Source organism: Erythrolamprus reginae, chromosome 3 (genome assembly GCF_031021105.1).
Source record: "Erythrolamprus reginae isolate rEryReg1 chromosome 3, rEryReg1.hap1, whole genome shotgun sequence".
Taxonomy (NCBI): domain Eukaryota; kingdom Metazoa; phylum Chordata; class Lepidosauria; order Squamata; family Dipsadidae; genus Erythrolamprus; species Erythrolamprus reginae.
In genome coordinates this window covers 249,882,769-249,903,967 of record NC_091952.1, presented here as the reverse complement: position 1 = coordinate 249,903,967, position 21,199 = coordinate 249,882,769, and positions in this window count along the sequence as shown.

Below are 21,199 nucleotides of genomic sequence, written 5' to 3'. Positions count from 1 at the left end.
GTATGGTATGTTTGTGTGTGTGCTTGTTAATATAGTGGGGTTCTTTTTAAAACTATTTTAAATGCTTAAATTTATTGAATTTATTTGGATTTGTACGATTGTTTATATTTTTTGTTGTGAGCCGCCCCGAGTTCGCGGAGAGGGGCGGCATACAAATCTAAATAATAAATAAAATAAATAAATACATAAATAAATAAAGTCTGCATTATGAGTCATCAGCTGATTTTTAGATCCTGGCCTTGATTGCATTTGTTCTGATTGCTTGCTCCTGGGCTGCAATTACTACTACTACTACTACTACTACTACTACTACTACTACTACTACTACTTGTTCTGCCTGGCTCTATGGTAAGAGTCTCCTGAAAATTCAAGGGTACAAATTTCAGACACACACGCTTGAAAGTTCAAAAACAATGTTCTTTATCACAAAAATTCAAAAGAAACAACGCACCCTTTTTATATTGCAAAGAACACTCATCCAAAAACAACCTGGTAGTCTTAGCTAGCAGCTGTGAAGAACCGTCACAGCCCTCCTTCTTCCATGAAGTGAAACACACACACACTTTGCTCTGTTTTGGTTTCAAAGTCGTGAAAAATCAACGAAGTCTGGAAAACAACAAAACACGGTCCTGAAGAACTGCGATCAGATAATCTTCCAAAATGGCCAAACTAACACGCTGCTTTTTATTTCAGAAGCTCTAATTACTGGAGCCCCACCCAAACACAGGTGGCCTCTCTTATCTCCTGTAATATTTCTACAATTGGTCTCTTCTATGCATAAGTCTGCGCCTGCGTGGGTCTAACACTTCCTCATCCGAATCAACCGAAGATAATGGAGATTGGCTTCCTGGGCTGAGTGCCAAGCCCCCCTCTTCCAAGTCACCCCCACCTTCTTCTTCGTCCGAGGAAACTGCACTACCTGCCTCTGTCGGCAATAAAACAGGCTTATGACTTGTTGAGGTTTCCCCTGCATCCACCTCCACATTCCTTGGGGCAGGTGCTGGGCCAGAGCCAACCACAACACTATTACTATTACTATTACTATTACTATTACTATTACTATTACTATTTCATTAACAAAAGTACCATCCAAATGCAGAGCAATTTTCTTCATCCTTTTGCATTATTTGTCATTGTTAAGCTGTTGGATCTGAAAAATGATCTTCTGATAATTTGGAACTAATTTCCAGGAACATCAAATAAATTGGAATTCTATGGGAAGGTGGTGATGGAGAAATTAGTAGCATTTCTATCCTAAAAAGCTCATTTCTGAATTAATGTTTGGGACATTTTCCATGAAATGATGTTCCAATATCTATGTTGCTCGTAAAGGAGAGGAAAGTTGGACCACAACTGTATTCTTCTTTTATGCCATTTTTTGAGTTAAAAACCAACTAACCAATCCATCAAAAGAAACAAAATCATTCTTACATGCTGTTGTGGTTGGCTCTGGCCCAGCTCCTGCCGCAGGGAATGTGGAGGTGGATGCAGGGGAAACTTCAACATGTTATTGCCGACAGAGTCAGTTCAGAGTTTAGTTTCCTCGGACGAAGAAGAAGAAGGTGGAAGTGATTTGGTAGAGGAGGGCTTGGCACACAGCCCAGGCAGCCAATCTCCCTTATCTTCCGTTGATTCGGATGAAGACGTTTTGGACCCACGCAAGCGCAGAATTATGCGTAGAAGAGACCAAGTAAGGACATATTACAGGAGATAAGAGCGGCCACCTCTGTTTGGGTGGGACTCCAGTAATTAGGGCTGCTGCTATAAATAGCAGCGTGTGGGTTTGGCCATTGTGGAAGAGTATCTGATCGCAGTTCATCAGGAATCCTGTGTTGCTGGTTTCTGGCCTTTGTTTGTTGATTTTTAACGCCTTTGAAAACAAAGCAGAGCAATGTGTGTGTGTGTGTGTGTGTGTGTGTGTCTCACTTCGTTGGAAGAAGAAGGGGTCTGAAGTTTCTCCACAGCTGCTGGCTAAGTACTTAATGACTGCTTAAGGTTAATTGTACAGACTACCCGGTTGTTTTGGGACGAGTGCTCTTTGCAATACAAAAAGAGTGCTTAGTTTATTTTGAATTTTGGGATAAAGAACATTGTTTTGAATTTTCAAACGTGTGTGTGTCTAAAATTTGTACCCTTGAATTTTTGGGAGGCTCCTACCAAAGATCCCGGCAGAACACACGCTTATGAAAATGAGTTCCTTTTATGCCACATTTTTAAAGCAGAGGGGGAAAAAACCCTCTGTATTATGAAGGCAATAATATTGAGAAAGAATCAAATTAGCAACAATTTTCTTTCAGGTTAGATCATTTCCTTACAAACGTCTGACAATGGCTCAGTTTATACAACTGCCAGTTTTTATTCCCACTTATTCTCTTTAAAAGCTTTATTCCTAAGAGCTTTCTCAGACTTCACTTTTCCAATTTTTATTTTTTTTATTTTACTGGGGTGAAAGTAAATTCAGAACAACATTAATGATAAATCTAAATGGAGCTGAAATGTCTTAGGAACAGAGTTAGCACTGTACATTGCTTTGATTAGTCAATTTGCAATAGGTGTTACGTTACTTATTAAGTGTTTTGTGTGGAAGTGGCTTCTCCCAGAAGAGAAGGATTAAGCTGCTGCCAATCAAACAGGCCTGGTTTTTGCTGGTGTGATACACATATCTGAAAGGGCACAGGGGTATTTGTAGTCCTGCAAGGGGAAGGAGATAGGGAAGGAGGGAGGAAAGTAATGGAAAGAAGGAAAGAGAAGAAGGAAGGGGAGAGAAGGAAGGAAAGAAAGAGAAGGAAGGAAGGAAGGAAAGAAGGAAGGAAGGAGCTAGGGGAAAGGAATGGGAGGAGATAGGGAAGGAGGGAAAGAGGAGAGGAAGAAGGAGAAACAGAAAGAGAGAAGGAGAAAGAGAGAGAGAAATCTGCCCAAAAGAAGAATCTATGTAAAATTTTAAAAGCTGATATTTATACCTCCATATTCAGAAGGGAACCAAATATAGATGGAGAGTCATATTTTTCCAATCATACCTGCCTTTTCTTTGTTCTAGCACCTCCAGTTCCCACTACCAAGCCATAATCTTCAGGGAAAGAGTAGTTAATCTACAGAACTCTAGTCTTTTTGATAATAGTTTGTACCACTTGAATTGAGCTAGAGCATATAGTCTGGAGGACAGAAGTAAAAGGGGGGACATGATCGAAACATTTAAATATGTTAAAGGGTTAAATAAGGTTCAGGAGGGAAGTGTTTTTAATAGGAAAGTGAGCACAAGAACAAGGGGACACAATCTGAAGTTAGTTGGGGGAAGATCAAAAGCAACATGAGAAAATATTATATTACTGAAAGAGTAGTAGATCCTTCGAACAAACTTCCAGCAGACGTGGTTGGTAAATCCACAGTAACTGAATTTAAACATGCCTGGGATAAACATATATCCATTGTTTGATAAAGTATAGGAAATAGTATAAGGGCAGACTAGATGGACCATGAGATCTTTTTCTGCCGTCAGTCTTCTATGTTTCTATCTTGCTCAAAGGTCTCAATTGAGCTTCTATGGTGAAGTTCTGTGTCTCAACATCAATTGCATCTATATCTTTTAAATATGTGATTACACATTTCTTTTGGGAGATGATTTAAGCGTTTTTTAAGGCATTAGGTAGCTTCCAGGAAAAAAAAAATCCCTTTGTGATTAATTTCTCCCTGAAACCAAATGCAATTGCGTACATGGATGTAGAATTGTCCTTCAGAAGTGTCCAGTTTGTTCTTGATGAATGACTGTAGGCTTGTTAATCAAACTCCACCTCACAATCAACAACAATAATATTGATGTTTAGTTCTGTGCGCTCTGTTTTTCTCCTTCCCCGTAGCAAATCGGGTTTCAGGTTCCATAAATCTGCCAATTAAAGATGCCAACTCTCCTATCAATGCCAGTTCTAATGACAAACAAGGCAACACGTTTTGAGCATCTATCATTTTTGTGCCTTCATTAAATTTGAGAAGATCAACAATACATTCCTCAGCTTTCCAAATTGGGCTCCCTTCCATTCTCCCTCTAGGACTATTTATATTTCGCAGAATTAAAGAGCCAGAGAGATGCACACAGGCACACAAAACATGGCTATCTATAGTAAATATAGCAGCTAACTGCTAGTTTCTCGAGTCCTTTGCAATAATTTGACCTTCCACTTCAAGATCAAAATGTAAACACAAAATCATGGACAGTAATGCTGGCCCAAAATTTCTTATGAAGTATTTTCTCAAAGCTTTGGAGAATTGTGTTCAAATTTCCCTATCTCCCTCTCTCCCTCTTTCTCTCTCTCATCTCTCTCTCTCTCTCATCTCCTACTCCCTCCCTCCCTCTCTCTCTCATCTCCCATTCTCTCTCTCTCTCCATCCATCCACCCATTCACCTAAATCTATCTATCTTTTTGTCTGTCTGTCTGTCTGTCTGTCTGTCTGTCTGTCTGTCCCTCCCTCCCTCCCTCCCTATCTATCTATCTATCTATCTATCTATCTATCTATCTATCTATCATCTACTGTATCTCTCTCTCTCCCTCCCTACTACCTACCTACCTACCTACCTACCTACCTATCTATCTATCTATCTATCTATCTATCTATCTATCTATCTCTATCCCTCCCTCCCTCTCTCTATCTCTCTCTCTATCTATATATCTACTGTATATATATATCTCCCTCCCTCCCTCCCTACCTACCTACCTACCTATCTTGCCCCAATAATACTCCATAATTGTTTTAGATGTATATATAAATGATTCTCATTGAATAGTTGCTTAAGTAGTCATTTCATTGTGTAAACCCAGGAAATTGGTTAATTTCTGATCAAATTAAGCATGTTGAATGAGACCACTAGTTGCAGATTTAATTTGCCACAGGCAATGGTTCTCAAATGCCTTTAAATTGGGATTGGAAAAGGGAACTAAACTGTTGTCATTACTAATTAAACTTAGACATAGTATTTAGAAAGGTAGAAGACAAGGAGTCAAGAAGATTTTTGCTTTGTAAAAACAAAATAGCCACAATGTGATGGAATAAAATGAGGTGGTGATCCCGAGAAGGAAGGGGTATATTTCAGACAGGGGTGGTGGATTCTAACTTACCTCCCTGCCAGTTTGCTTCCTCCCACACACCTCCGAGTTTTCGGAGAGGGACGGCATACAAGTCTAAGAAATTTTATTATTATTGTTGTTGTTGTTGTTGGCAGGCATGCACTTTGCGCAGGGGCAAAAAAAGGTGTTTATTTTTACGTGAAAGGACTGCCCTTTGCTTGCAGTGCTGCTGCGGTGTCCTTTTTCATAAAAATAACAATGTTTATTTTTACGTGAAGACCTCCCTTTGAAGGAGCTGGGGGAATCCCTCCCACAAAGAGATTCCGGGGGCGGAGCTTTGACGTCACCGGCAGGTTGCTAAGGATGCCAAGGTGATCACTTCTTGGATTCCATGGAATCCAGGAAGTGATCACCTTGGCGTCCTTAGCAACCTGCCGCTGACATCAAAGCTCCAAACGCTGAACACGACCCCGAACATTGCCCGAAGTTTGAAAAAATCCCGGGTTCGTGTTCGGCATACCAAACACCGCAAAATTCAGTACGGACCCGAATTGTGCGGGTTCAGTTCGCCCATCACTACAAGGAGAAAGAAGTTCCTAAACTAAAGGTACTGCAGTTCTAATCTGAGATATTTCCCCATTCCTTGGACAAGTCCACCAAATGCATATATCATTTTAGACAGTTTTAGGTTAATTAAATTCCTTCACAACCACCTTAAGATAATTACAAATCTAAGTAATAAATAAATTATGAGTCATTCAATAAGGTGAAGCTTATGACATCTGACTCTCAACACCAGCACCAGTGAATGGGTATTTGGACAGCTTGATTCAAATCAAACATTCATGTGATTCTTGTTGATGAATTCCATAAAATCATCATTGTTATGATCATTATCAACCATATCATAAACAGAACAGAGAATATTACTCTGGATTCACAGAGATCAAATCGTCTGTGAATGCAAAGCAATTATCACCCCACATATTATTAATATTGCTTCTTCATTGCTTATTTGACCCCTATGACAATCATTAAGTGTTGTACCACATGATTCTTGACAAATGTATATTTTATTTTATGTACGCTGAGAGCATGTGCACCAAGACAAATTCCTTGTGTGTCCAATCACACTTGGCCAATAAAAGTTCTATTCTATTCTATTCTATTCATATTGGCTATACACGCACATATATGCACACACACACACACACACACACACGTTTGTGTATGTGTGTGTGTTTGCCAACAATTTGCAAATCTGATTTGTAATTCCCATTTGTATACACCTTATCATTTTTGGACTGAATGCTTAGGCAAAACCAGCCCGTCAAGCTCTAATAATTTAAACTGTACCAAAGAATGAGATAAAAAATTGATAAGCCAAAACTAAACATATGGTAGCTATGTGAAATCCTGGGACTTGCATTTAAATTCAGTTTCTGCTTGCCCCAGAACAGTTTCCTTTAGATTAAAAATAATGTTTATGCATTTCCTAAAATTGAATTTCCCCTAGTTCTTTGATTTTGGTTATGCTTCAATTTGCTTCTGTAATGAACAGCCGTCTGCAGATGTAGTTCTCTAACTGACCTTTCACCCCCGGCACTTTTAAGGAAGTAATGGAAGAATTCACATCAGCAAAAACAATTTTGTCACTTGGGATAGGTAATAATCAACCGGAACCATAGTCTTGTCATGTGCTATCCTAATAGAAGGACAGCTAGTGAATAAGATATATAGTGAATAATTCAGCTATATTGTACTGGCAAAATCTATTCCAGAAACTGCAATCCACAGCTGGGTCGCAGCTCAAGTTCTTTTCTTGAATTCCTAACAATCTTTGCAGCAAAAAGTGTCTGTCTGTCTGTGTCTCCATCTTGCCTGACTGTCTTCTCTGTCTGTCTGTCTTGTCTGTCTGTTTGTCTTGACTGTCTGTTTTGTTTATGTCTTGCCTGTCTGTCTTGTCTGTCTGTCTGTCTGTCTTGACTGGCTCTCTGTCTTGTCTATCTGTCTCTTTGTCTTGCCTGTCTGTCTGTCTGTCTTGTCTGTCTGTTTGTCTTGACTGTCTGTTTTGTTTATGTCTTGCCTGTCTGTCTTGTCTGTCTGTCTGTCTTTCTTGACTGGCTCTCTGTCTTGTCTATCTGTCTCTTTGTCTTGCCTGTCTGTCTTGTCTGTCTGTCTGTCTTGTCTATCTGTCTGTCTGTCTGTCTGTCTGTCTGTCTGTCTGTCTCTTTGTCTTGCCTGTCTGTCTTGTCTTTCTGTTTGTCTTGACTGTCTGTTTTGTTTATGTCTTGCCTGTCTGTCTTGTCTGTCTGTCTGTCTGTCTTGACTGGCTCTCTGTCTTGTCTATCTGTCTCTTTGTCTTGCCTGTCTGTCTTGTCTGTCTGTCTGTCTTGTCTGTCTGTCTGTCTGTCTGTCTGTCTGTCTGTCTGTCTCTTTGTCTTGCCTGTCTGTCTTGTCTGTCTGTCTGTCTTGTCTGTCTGTCTGTCTGTCTCTTTGTCTTGCCTGTCTGTCTTGTCTGTCTGTCTGTCTGTCTGTCTCTTTGTCTTGCCTGTCTGTCTTGTCTGTCTGTCTGTCTGTCTCTTTGTCTTGCCTGTCTGTCTTGTCTGTCTGTCTGTCTCTTTGTCTTGCCTGTCTGTCTTGTCTGTCTGTCTGTCTGTCTGTCTGTCTCTTTGTCTTGCCTGTCTGTCTTGTCTGTCTGTCTGTCTTGTCTGTCTGTCTGTCTGTCTGTCTGCCTGCCTGCCTGCCTGACTATCTAGCTTGTCTTGCCTGTCTTTCTGTCCATCTGTCTATCCCAATGATAGTGAACCTATGGCACGGGTCTCTTAGCTCAGCTCCAACATGCATGTGTGTGTTGTCCAGCTGATTTTTGGCTCACACAAAGGCTCTGGGAGGGCATTTTTTGGCTTCCAGCGATCCTCCAGGGGAATGTGGGAAGGTATTTTTACCCTCCTCTAGCTCCAGGGAAGCTTTTGGAGCCTGGGGAGGTGAAGCATGAGCCTACTGGGCCCACAAGAAGTTCTGAAACAGGCTTTTTCTGGCCTCCGGGGGGCCTCTGGGGGGTGGGGAAAGCTGTTTTTGCCCTGCCTGGGCATTGAATTACAGGTGTGGGCATTCACATTCATGATAGTGCACACTCACACTGTTTGGGCACCCAAGGGAAACAGGTTTCACCATCACTGGTCTAACCTGTGTGTTTACTGTCTGTCTGTCCTGTCCATCTGTTTTGTCTATCTGTCTTGTCTTGTCTGTCTGTCTGTCTTGCCTGCTGTCTGACTGTTTCTCTTACTTTGTCTGTCTGTCTCTCTTGTCTGTCTGACCATGCACTTAAGTCTAAAAAGCTTCAAGCTGTTAAATTTTTATGAACTGGGAGAACCATGTTAATAAGGTTAGCCAATGAATAGACATAGCAACTAAGTCAGCCAATGGAAGCTAAAGACATCTGAGTCTGTGCAGAGAATCAAAACTGAAATCTTAAGCTTAAGCTTAAATGACTTTGCCTCCAGAAGTAATGAATGCTCTAGCACTGGAAGTTTTAAGAAGAAATCCTTCTTATGAATGTGTCTCAGAAAAAGTAAAAGATCTCCAGGAGCTTCCCAGTCACATCTAGTACTGACCAAGGAGAGATTCAACCTGGAAATAAGGAGAAGCCTTCTGACAGTGAGAGTAATCAACCAGTGGAACAGCTTGCCTGTGGAGGTTGTGAGAGCTCCAACACTTGAGACTTTGAAGAGGAGATTGGACTGCCATTTGTCTGAAATGTTGTAGGACTCCTGCTTGAGCAGGAGACTAGATCAGGGGTAGGCAAAGTTGGCTCTTTTATGACATGGGGACATCAACTCCAATAATTCCCAGCTTTACATCTCCACCCCTTGCCCAGTCAATGAAGCAGTGGAAGTGATGTGCCGGTGCCTGGAGGCTGTTGGGGCCTGGATGGGTGTCAACAGACTCAAACTCAACCCGGATAAGATGGAGTGGCTGTGGGTTCTGCCTCCCAAGGACAATTCCATCTGTCCGTCCATTACCCTGGGGGGGATTATTGACCCCCTCGGAGAGGGTCCGCAACTTGGCCGTCCTCCTCGATCCACAGCTCACATTAGAGAACCATCTTTCAGCTGTGGCGAGGGGGGCGTTTGCCCAGGTTCGCCTGGTGCACAAGTTGTGGCCCTATCTGGACCGGGACTCATTGCTCACAGTCACTCATGCCCTCATCACCTCGAGGTTCGACTACTGTAATGCTCTCTACATGGGGCTACGTTTGAAAAGTGTTTGGAAACTTCAGATCGTGCAGAATGCAGCTGCGAGAGCAGTCATGGGCTTACCTAGGTATGCCCATGTTTCACCATCACTCCGCAGTCTGCATTGGCTGCCGATCAATTTCCAGTCACAATTCAAAGTGTTGGTTATGACCTTTAAAGCCCTTCATGGCACTGGACCAGAATATCTCCGAGACAGCCTCCTGCCGCACGAATCCCAGCGACCGATTAGGTCCCACAGAGTGGGCCTTCTCCGGGTCCTGTCAACTAAACAATGTCAGTTGGCGGGCCCCAGGGGAAGAGCCTTCTCTGTGGCGGCACCGACTCTCTGGAACCAACTCCCCCCAGAGATTGGTATGTTTGTGTGTGTGTCTGTTAGTATATGGGGTTCTTTTAAATCTTCTATAAATTTTAAAGTTTTCTGATTATTTATGATTTGTTCTATCTTGTTGTGAGCCGCCCCGAGTCTTCGGAGAGGGGCGGCATACAAATCTAAATAATAAATAAATAAATAAATAAATAAATAAATAAATAAATAAATAAATAAATAAATAAATGAATGAATGAATGAATGAATGAATGAATGAATAAATAAATAAATTCCTGAGCTAGGATGCTTGGTTCCGGAATTCTGGGAGCTGAAGTCCACAAGTCATAGAAGAGCCAACTTTGCCTACCCCTGGACTAGATGACCAATAAGATTCCTTCCAACTGTAATAATCTAATCTAATCTAATCTAACCCAACCCAATCCAATCCAACGCTACCCAACCCAACCCAACCTAACCTAACCTAACCTAATCCAATCCAATCCAAGCTAACCTAACCTAACCCAATCCAATCCAATCCAATCCAATCCAATTTAATCTAATCTAATCTAATCTCCCTATCTAACAACATTTTGTGGGATCTTCCCCTGATATTCAGAGGAAGTACAAGAAACCATGGAGGTTACAGAATACTGGAGAGATTAATGTTCAACTGAAAGTGGGGCAATTCGTATCTTTTTTATCCTCCATTAACTAAATATATGCAAAAAAAAAGCACAGTCAAATGTAGAGAATGTAGCAGTTCCCCCTCCTCTCTTCTAAATAAACTCTCAAAAGGAAATTCTCTTTGATGACAATCATTGTTTTATTTCTCTTTCATAGCTTGCTTTCTTATTGAAAATCATATGGAGTCTTTCAGACGTCGTTCTTCCTGCATTTGGCCAGTGATAAATTAATGTGTTTGTTCACTTTGCATCAAATTCCCATATCTGTCTTTCAAATGCATATATATACAAACAGGGACCCATATTCATGCCAGATTTGACCATCCTGAATGGCTGATTTAGGACGTGTTTCGGAGAAATGCGTCCTAAATCAGCTGATGTTCTGTGTTGCCAATTAAAATTGACACAACCAGCTTCTGATAACAAACACAGGGTGCAGTATGTATTGCCGTGATAACCCCTTAACTGCACTATTGTGAAATGTTGCAACCTGCGAAATATCTGCTCACTGAATGAAAACACAAAAGCTTGAAATGAACTCAGAGAGATCAGGGTGCAGTCTTAATTACAAGGAATCAAGCAACATGAACAGGCAGTGTGTGTGTGTGTGTGTGAGAGAGAGAGAGAGAGAGAGAGACAGAGAGACAGAGAGAGAGACAGAGAGAGACAGACTGGGAGAGAGACTAGAAAGAAACAGAGGAAAAGAGAGACAGAGACAGAGAGACACAGAAACAGAGAGAGACAGAGAAAGATAGACACACACAGAAAGACAGAGAGACAGAGGCAAGAGACAGAGACAAACAGAAAGAAAGAGAAACAGAGACAGAGAGACACACACACACACAGAGAGAAAGAGACAGACAGAGACAGACAGAGAGACAAACTGAGAAAAAGAAACAGAGGAAAAGAGACAGAGAGAAAGAGAGACACACAGAGAGAGACAGACAGAAACACCCACCCACAGAGAGAGAGAGAAAGAGAGAGTGACAGAGAGACAGACAGAAACACCCACCCACACAGAGAGAGAGAAAGAGAGAAAGAAACATAGAGAGACAGAGAGAGAGACAGAGAGAGAAAGAGACAGACAGAGACAGACAGAGAGACAAACTGAGAAAAAGAAACAGAGGAAAAGAGAGACAGAGAGAAAGAGAGACACACACAGAGAGACAGACAGAAACACCCACCCACACAGAGAGAGAGAAAGAGAGAGTGACAGAGAGACAGACAGAAACACCCACCCACAGATAGAGAGAGAAAGAGAGAAAGAAACATAGAGAGACAGAGAGAGAGACAGAGAGAAAGAGAGACACACAGAGAGAGACAGACAGAAACACACACACCCCACACACACAGAGACAGAGAGACAGACAGACAGACAGAGAAAGAGAGGCAGAGAAAAAGAGAGAGACACACAGAGAGAGACAGATGGAGAGAGAGGGGCAGAGAGACGGAGACAGAGAAAAAGAGACAGAGAGACAGAAACAGAGAGAGAGAGAGAGAGAGAGAGACTGACACACACACATATACACACACACAGAGAAAGAAAGAGACAGGGAGACAAAGAGACAGAGAGAAAGCAAGACAAAAGAGGGAGAGAGAGAGAGAGTAGAGGAAGGAGAGGGAGTAAAATGAGAAGTGGAGAAGGAAGGAGGAGGAGAAGGTACAATGAAAGGGCAGAGAAGGTGTAAGGAAGTAGGTACTGGAGGTGGAATAGCCACCTGAGATAGAAAGAGGGGAGAGAGGGAAGATTGAGATGGATTGAATAATAAAATTAAAATTGGCTTGTAACTTAGGTTATTGTACTTTTGTTTTTAAGAAATAATATATGTATATTGACTTCTATTGAAGGTATATGTGATGTATGTTATGCATATTTTTGATGAGGAATAAAATAAAATAAAACTTTTACTGGGGAAAAAAGAAATTGTGGGAGCTTCACTGGCTGCTTTCAAGAGGAGACTGGGCTGCCATTTATCAGAAATGGTGTAGGTCTCCTGCTTGGGCAGGGGGTTGGACTAGTTGACCTCCAAGGTCCCTTCCAATTCTATTAATCTGATAATCTGTTAAAGCTGGCAAAATGTTGGTGGCAGACTCTATGGTGACATCTTCAGGGCGTAGCTTTCAGCCTTTGTGACGGTGGGGTAAATAATGCTCAGGAATTTGATCGATGCAAATTCTATTACAGAGAAGTGGGGTCAAGCTATTCCCAAAACACTTGAGGACAAGACAAGAAGAAATAAATGGAAGGACATTAAAGAGAAATCCAGCCTAGAACTAAGGAGAAATTTCCCAACAATGAGAACAATTAATCAGTGGAACAGCTCGTCTCATGAGGCTATGGGTGCCCCATCACTCTTCAAGAAGAGAGTTTACAAGCACTTATCCAGAATAGTATAGGATCGCTGATTGAGCAGGAGGTTGGAGTAAAAGGCCTCCAGGGTCCCTGTTATTCTTTGTCCTAAATATTTAAACAGGCATTCTCTCTAGGAGGTGGATCATGTATAGAGCAGATGTAATAAAATTAATGAAACCTGATATTGTAGGTCACTTAAGTCCCATTGATTTTAAGCTGCAGTGCACACTTTAACCACAGTGAAACCAAGTCCCGAGTATGACTCTAGAAATGCCTTTTCTATTGTTTATATTCGAAGCAGGAGGAGGAACTGATCTCACAACTAATGGGAGAGGGGGGGAGGGGAAAGGAGGGGGAGGGAAAGAAAGAGAGGCAGAGAGGGGAAGGGAGGGAGAGGGAAGGAGGGAGGGAGCGAAGGAGAGTGGGAGTGGGAAGGAGGGGAAGGAAGGAAAGAAGAGAAAAAAGGGAGGGAGAGGGAGGGAGGGAAAGGGGAAGAAAGAAAGAAGGAAGGAAGAGAAAGAAAGGGAGGGAGAGGAAGGGAGGGAAAGGGAAAGAAAAAAAGAAAGAAGGAAGGAAGGAAGGAAGGAAAAGAAAGAAAGAAAGAAAGAAGGAAGGAAGGAAGGAAGGAAGGAAAAGAAAGAAAGAAAGAAAGAAAGAAAGAAAGAAAGAAAGAAAGAAAGAAAGAAAGAAAGAAAGAAAGAAAGAAAGAAAGAAAGAAAGAAAGAGAAAAATACTTGAAGATAGCCAAACTTGTGAATTAGCAGTCTTTATTTTCTTTAGTCAGAACAGGCAAGGAAAATAGGTCGGTTAAAGGTACAGGCAAAATTTCTCTCTGAGGGAAAGTGGCGCGTCTCTAACTATTTATATCTTTCGCAAAGTAACAAACCTCTTTTGACATGGTAACAAGTCTCCTGCCAGAACGAACAGCCAATCAGAGGCCAACATGCAAATACAGAACCTTAGGAACCCTTTCTCATTTACATGCACTTATTTCACAGAAAGAGGGAGAGGGAGCGAGGGATGGAGGGAGGGGAAGGGATAGAGGGAAGGAAAGAAAGGGAATGAGGAAGGAGGTTGTTGGGGACAGTATGCTGATTCTGTAAAATGCTTAGAGAGGGCTGCAAAAGCACTATGAAGCAGTATATAAGTATAAATGCTGTTACTATAGAGAGCCAGCACTGGACCGTCCACCACTGGCACCGGAAGATGTTGTGCATGCTACATTAAAAAACCGCTTGTCCTGAGTGCTGGGCAAGGACCCGGTGTGGGGCTTTGCAATTGTATAAAGGCAGCATCCACAAAAAGCTTGGGCACAGGTATCACCTCAGCCTGAGAAGCGTCCTCCTTGAATACAGGGTCCACTTGTGAAGCACTAGTCAAAGTAGCAAACGCCAAGGAAGGCAAATTAGCAGTGGCCTTAGCCTTGGGCAACAAGGAGCAGAATAGACCCAGGTGGAAAAATCCCGTGGAGATGGGTGTTTCCAGACCAAGATCTTCATCTTCAGACATCTGAAGGTCCAGTTGGTCTGACTCCGTCTGGCCTCTTCCATGTCCTCTAAAGAATCAAGGGACCCCTGATTTGTGTCATGGTTAGATTTGGGCATGGGCAGCGCCCTCTACTGGACATTACCTGCGGTGGTCAGGGGTGTGTGTCCCTGGGTCCATTTGGACAGAACCAGTCATTGCTCTGATGCCTGCTTCAATGCCAAGGCATATAGTTGCATTTATTTATTTATGTTTACTTCCTTCAGACATGGGAGAACACTGCCCTTTATGGCTAGGACTGAGTCAAAAGAGGGGGAGTGACAGGAGAGGGATGCTTACTTCAGACTCAGTCCTGATTGGCTAAAGGGCATTGTCTCCCCATCCTTGGAGGCTAGCTCCACCTACTAATTACCCTGGCTGGCTGTGGTTGCATTGCCAGATCTATTAAACAGTGTTCTTTTTTTTTTTCCCAAAAAGTGAGAGACAAAACATACCATTAAAATTTTAGCAGCCTCAAATACTATTTTTATAGCTTATTAATTATACCAAAGAAGCACAACTAATTAGTTTAATGGGCAGCCTTGTGTATGCAAATAACATTAAATAGATAACTAAAGTAAATCAACATGCAAAATTGCTGTTGTTCTATGGCCAACAGAAGTGATATATTGCAAGAAAAGAAATATAGTTGTTCCGATTGATAATTAAAAAAAGAAAAGCTTTCTCCATTGTTTTCATTTTTAATTTTGTTCCCTTAATGATTATTACAATGCATTTAATCTTATCTTTCCTTTCCTTTCCTTTCTTTTCCTTTCCTCTTCTTCCTTTCCTTTCTTTTCCTTTCCTTTTCTTCCTTTCCTCTTCTTCTTTCCTTTCCTTTCCTCCTTATTTCCTCCCCTTCTGACTGTTCCCTCCCTTCCTCTTCCTTCCCTCTCCCCTTCCCTTATTTTTCCTTCCTTTCCCTCCCCTCCCTTTCTTTCTCTTGCCTTCCCTTCTTCCCTCATCTAACTTCCATTTATTTTCCCTTTCTTCCCTTTCCCTCCCCTTCCCTCTCCTCCCCTTTCTCCTCCTTTCCTCCCCTTCTGACTGTTCCCTCCACTCCTCTTCCCTCCCTCTTCCCTCTCCTTATTTTTCCTTCCTTCTTCTCCCCTCCCCTATTCTTCCTTCCCTTTCCTTCCTTTCCTCTTCCCTCACCTATCTTCCCTTTAATTTCCATTTCTTCCCCTTCCCCTCCCTTCCCTCCCCTCCCTTTCTTTCCCCTTCCTCTCCCTTTTGTCCCTTTCTGGCTGTTCCCCGCTCTTCCTTCCCTTTACTTTTCTTTCCTTCCTTCCTTCCTCCCTCCCTTCCTTCCTTTCTCTCCCCTCCTCTTCCTTTGCTTTCCACCCCCCCTCATTCCCATCCTACCATTCCCTCCCCCCTCCTCTCCCCTCCCCTTCCATTCCTTTTTTCCCTCCCTCCATGATACCCAATTATCTTTCCAGAATCAACATTTGCTAAACTCACGTCCCTCCAAATATCAAAGGCACCATACATCCACAAAGTACTGGATTTACACAGCAAAGCTGACCCCTTGGCAACAAAACAGAATGCAGCTGCGTGTTTTAGATGAAATTATTATTCAGTTTACTTAATATCAATGCAGGCTAATTTTATCATGACATTAATTCAAAACAAGATAAAATCAAACGTGGAAAACGGGAGTGAAAGAAATGAGTGTTTTATCCAGGCATGTCCATGGGGTTCTGGATTGGGCCATATAAGAACATAAGAACGTAAGAAGAGCCATGCTGAATCAGGCCAAAGCCCATCGAGTCCAGCATTCTGTGTCACACAGTGGCCCACCAATTGTCCATGGGGATCTTGAGCAGAAAGAGAAGGCAAAACCCTCCCTTTGCCTTGACCCCCAACAAGTGGTACCCAAGGGAATCCTGCATGCCTCAACCAACATAGAGGCAGCACATGGTTTCAATAACCACCGATACACTTGGCATCCATGAATCTGTCTAATCCTGCCTTGAAGCTATCAAGGCTGGCAGCTGTCACAACCTCTTCTGGAAGTGAATTCCACAAACCAATGACCCTCTGGGTGAAGAAATATTTCCCTCTATTTGTCCTCGCTTTCTTACCTATGAGCTTTAGGGAGTGCCCCCTTGTCTTAGTATTGTGTGATAGAGAAAAGAATTTTTCTCTATCCACCTTTTCTATCCCATGCATGATTTTATACACTTCGGTCAAGTTACCCCTTAAACGCCGTCTTTCAAGGCTGAAGAGACCAAGGCGTTGCAACCTGGTATCATAAGGGAGGTGCCAGGTGATTCTATAAAACACGTACAGTAATACCTCGTCTTACGAACTTAATTGGTTCCGGACGTAGGTTTGTAAGGCAAAAGGTTCGTAAGACGAAACATTGTTTCCCATAGGAAACAATGTAAAAGCGATTAATGCGTGCAAAGGAAAAAAAATTGCAAAATGGCACTCCGCTTGGCATCGCCGCCCGGCTGTCACCTTTTAAAACAGCCGGGGGGCTTCTCAGCATTCTCCAGAACCTGAACCCGAACTTTTTGAGTTTGGGTTCGGGAGGCCGCCAAGAAGCGCTGCTGCCCAGCTGTCACCTTCTGAAACATCCGGGGGGCTTCTTGGCATTCTCCCGAATGCCGAACCCGGAAGTTTGGGTTTGGGTTCCGGAGGCCGCCGAGAAGCGCCCGGCTGTTTCAGAAGGTTACAGCCAGGCGCCGCCATTTTTGCGATCGGCGGCGGCGTTTTCAGCCGATCTGGAGGCTGGAAAGGAGGTGGGGAATCCCAATAGGGAATTCCATGGGTGGAGCTTTGACGTCACGAAGATGTCCTTCCTGGAGGCCATGTTTTAAAAGGTGACAGCCAGGTGGCGGCGCCCAGCAGAGCGCCATTTTGCGATCTGCGGTGGGTTCGTAAGCCGAAAAAAGTTCGTAAGAAGAGGCAAAAAATTTCCGAACCCCGGGTTCGTATCACGAGGGGTTCGTATCACGAGGGGTTCATATCATGAGGGGTTCGTATCACAAGGGGTTCGTATCACAAGGGGTTCGTATCACGAGGGGTTCGTATCACGAGGTACCACTGTATCATGTTGCAGCAAATAATCAAATCAACATTTGCAGCTCTGTGATCAGTTTTGTGACAGTTCTTTTCTCCTGGTTAATAATTCAGAAAGCACAGTTGCTCTGCAAATAGCATGTTGCCGGCCTTCTAGAAATTCAACGCAAAGAAGCGATTTGCTCTTTAATTTGATGGGAAGCTCCTTGAGGGTGAGGGTGATTTTGAGAACGCCACTTCTCATTCAGAGACAGGATTTGTCTCAACCTGTAATGGAATCGTTTTATTCTCAGGGTAGTCAACATGCTGTTTTGATCACGCGAGACATAATTTCATCAATCTCTTCTGGCGTCGACGTGCAGAAGGAAAGCAACAGCTAGAAAACTACATTCTCAGTTTCTCGGCGTGAAACAATTCACTCAAATACCTGTCATCTTCAAAGGAAACACCATTGCTAAGTGACAAAGCTTGTGTTCATCATTTCAAAGAAGCTCAGGAGTATCGGGGGGGGGCAGGGGGTTATTGCCCTAAAGTTGTTCAGAAAGGGGAGTCACACTTAGAGCCAAGGATGGGCTGCTATGGGTTTGCCCAGGTGCGGCAAAATCCGTAGCCAACATTACAAATCCAATTAATGCCTACAAATCCAATAAATAAACAAATAAATTATGGCCAGTTCAGAGAATCTCCAAATTCACCCACCCCACCACAACAGTAATGGGCTGATACCTGAAAGTTTATGCACTATTTATTGAATAGTTTTTTTAAAAAAAGTTAATGATGATTTTAGAAGTTAGTTTTTTTCCTTGACTTTTTTTATTATAGTTGTTAATTGTAATTTTTATACTGCCGTAAGCCTCCCTGAGTCCTTTGGGATTGGGCGATAAAAAGTCAAAACAAACAAACAAACAAACAAATAAATAAATAAATAAATATTGTCCTTCCTTCTCTATTAACTTAGTATGATCCTTAATTTGTTTAAAAATAGGAAATAATTAAATAGTATGTTTTTACCCAAAAACACTTTAATCATTTTAATCATTATCTAGAACTGCTTTTATAGCAATTAAAGAAAATTGAGCTACTTGCCTAATCTGTTATCATACTGAACCTTGTGAGTTCAGTACAAAATCTTAAAATGCTACCGTGCTCCTCAATAGTGTTGGGGGAACCGAACTTTGCAGTGTTTGGCATGCCGAACCCAAACTTTTTTAAAAGTTTGGGTAAAGTTCGGGTTCGGGTTTGAGTTCGCCATTTGGTCGAACACCACGAAACGCCGCCACCCGGGAGGAGAGTGGGGAATCCCATCGTGGGATTTCCCACCTCCTTTTGTTTGCTGCGCTGCAAGCAAAAAGAGGTGGGAAATCCCACAATGGGATTCCGGGGGTGGGGCTTTGACATCACGGAGACTACTTCGTGGACGGCCAAAAAGAGGAGGAAGGATTCTCCATGACATCAAAGCCCCGCCCCCGGAATCCCATTGTGGGATTCCCCACCTCCTTTTGCTTACAGCGCCACTGTGGCATCCTTTTCTGTAACAATAAAAGGAAGCAAAAGGAGGTGGAGAATTCCCCACCTCCTTGTTTATTTTTACAGAAAAGGACGCCGCAGCGGCACTGCTGCTGTTCAGGTTCGGGTTCGGAAAACTCACCCAAACTTGACGGCAAAGTTCTGGTGAGTTTGCCCAACCTGGACTTCGTTGGGTTCACCCAACACTACTCCTCAACAAATAATGCTGTCTATCATTTGTCCTTTTTGTGGCTATTCAAACAATGTGACTTAATCAACTGAAAAAGAGCCCAAGCACCTATTTGAAAACTTACCTTCATCAGCATGCCACTCCCACCCAATCACATGACCTTTAAGCTACCCCAGGTCACATGATTGTCAAGCCTCTCCTACCCAGTCACATGGCCATCAAGCCACACCCACAAAATAAGCCGTGCTCGCAGTGTGGCATTAAATTTTTTGGCAGCCCATCACTGCACCCCACCACTCCTACCTTCCCCTGCCCTGCCCAGGAGTCTCCATACAGCCCATTTTGGATGCAAGGTAACTACAGGTTCTGTGCAAAGGCTCAGGGAGAGGGAAAAACAGGCCTCCTGGAAGTTCAGTAAGGCTGGAAATGGACTCAAAAGGCTGGAAGTGTACAGAGCCCAGGGAAGGCAATTTTTGCCCTCCCAAAGATTCAAGGAAACCTTCCAGAGTCTGGGGAAGGCAAAAACGTTTAATCAAACTCTCTACCTGTTCTGCCGGGCTCTCTGGTAAGAGCCTCCCGAAAATTCAAGGGTACAAATTGCATACACACACACGTTTGAAAATTCAAAACAATGTGCTTTATCACAAAATTCAAAATAAACTAAGCACTCTTTTTGTATTGCAAAGAGCACTCGTCCCAAAACAACCGGGTAGTCTGTACAATGTCCCTTAAGCAGTCATTAAGTACTTAGCTGGCAGCTGTGAAGAAACTTCACACCCCTTCTTCTTCCAACGAAGTGAGACACACACACACGTTGCTCTGCTTTGGTTTCAAAGGCATGAAAAAATCAACAAACAAAGTCCAGAAAACAACAACACACGATTCCTGAAGAACTGCAACGGCCAAACCCACACGCTGCTATTTATAGCAGCAGCCCTAATTACTGGAGCCCCACTCAACCACAGGTGGCCTCATTTTCTCTTGTAATAATCCTTCAGTTGTTGTCTCCTATGCATCATTCTACGCATGTGTGGATGTGTCATTAATTCTTGTTCAGAATCCAAAGATGATACAGATGATTGATCTCCTCCTGGGCTGTCTGCCAAACTCCCCTCTTCCCTGTCACTCATGCTGCCTTGGTCAGAGGAGGCTTCATCTGCAGATTCCATCGGGAGCAAAACAGGCCTGCGGTATGTGGATGTCTCCCCCACATCCACCTGCACATTCCTTGGGGCAGGAGCTGGGCCAGAGCTAACCACAACACTACCCAAGGCAGGAGACCTTGTAATCATTCTGGACAAATGGTTTTCCAGTCTATTTCTGATAACCTCCAATGATGGAACCCCCACAATATCAGGAGGCAAACTATTCCATTGATTAATTGTTCTCATTGTCAATGGTTTCTTCTTATTTCCCTGTTGAACAGGTTTCCATCCATTAGTTCTTGTCCTGCCCTTTGAAAGACATGGCCACCCAATACTTATCTTCAATAGGCTCCCTCTACCATGCATTGTATGATTTTTGCCTCCAGACCATTAATCATTTTCATTGCTTTTCTCTGCATTCTATCTAAGATCCCAGCATCTGAGCTACAATATCTCAAATTGACCTAAAATCCCAATTTAATCCCCCTCTTAAAAATGCAGGTTAAAAAGAAAAGTAATATTTCACCCCTGTAATCACCAGTTCACACTCACTCAGTTACCCCCCATTTTGATAGCCATCCTGAAGTTTTCCTAGCGGGCCAGTTTGTCCCTGTCTTAAAGCAGATGTTACTTGAATGTGTTGTACCAATTCCAGGGGTCCTTTTATGTGGTTTTCTAGGATTCACTTTGAACATGATTGTGGGAAATCAAAGATACAAATTGCAGTTAATTAGATGCTGCAAAGTCTTCAAAGTTGTGATGAAAACTGTAAAATAGATAGCTCATGGTATTAGAAAGTGGGGGAAAATCATTAGAGTCCTCTTTGCAATAGTAAATAGCACAGCTGCACAGCTCTCTCTCTCTCTCTCTCTCTCTGTGTGTGTGTGTGTGTGTGTGTGTGTGGTGGCCATGCCAATTTTGCATATCTAGATATTTCCATGCAGCAATTAAATTCAATAAATAAATTAAATTCAAAACATACAACTGATGGCCACTTAAATAATAATAAATGACTTGATCCATAAATCATCCATCCCTCTCTTGAAAAAAAATCAGATTCTGCCTTTACTGCACTTAGTTGAAATAATCTTAAAAGTTGATAGATTATTGTGTTCAGGAAGAATCATCGGGAATATGTTGCAGAT